Source organism: Opisthorchis viverrini (assembly GCF_000715545.1).
Source record: "Opisthorchis viverrini unplaced genomic scaffold opera_v5_11, whole genome shotgun sequence".
Classification (NCBI taxonomy): Eukaryota; Metazoa; Platyhelminthes; class Trematoda; order Opisthorchiida; family Opisthorchiidae; genus Opisthorchis; species Opisthorchis viverrini.
The window spans coordinates 2,044,797-2,045,344 of record NW_008751667.1 but is presented as its reverse complement, the minus strand read 5'-3'; positions in this window follow the sequence as shown (position 1 = coordinate 2,045,344).

The window sequence follows — 548 nt, the reverse complement described above, 5'->3', positions numbered from 1 at the left end:
GCTCTACTACCAAGGAGACACTTCACCGCACATATCATCAAACATTACCAAGAAAGCTATGACCACGTGGACTTTGGAAAAGTACCGGCAGCTGTGCATAACAGATGCTGGGTTTTGCGAGGGCGAACCGCCTTCAGATGCGTCTTTTCGTTGAGTTGTTGCTGCCGTCGATGGTTGCGGCCAATGTGCTATCAAATGCTGCCCTTCCTACCATATGAACGAACCACCTTCACTCGTAAACCGTTCGCATTCAACGCAGTGGACCGCTTCGAGCCTCTGTTAGTCAACCAAGGGCATGACACCAATGTCTTCAGCACGAATACGAATGGGTGTTCTCCATATAGAACAGATGTCATCATAGAGACACAGATGCTGATCAGTCTGCAGGTTCAATCCCCGCGCAAAACTATGGCCCGGGGAGGGTTGATTCCCCCTGTGAATCAGCGGTGAATATGGCCCGGGGTTGATTCCCCCTGTGAATCAGCGGTGAACAAGGATAACTTTCCTTGTTTTCTGACTACTCATGAGTAACATGACTTACATACACC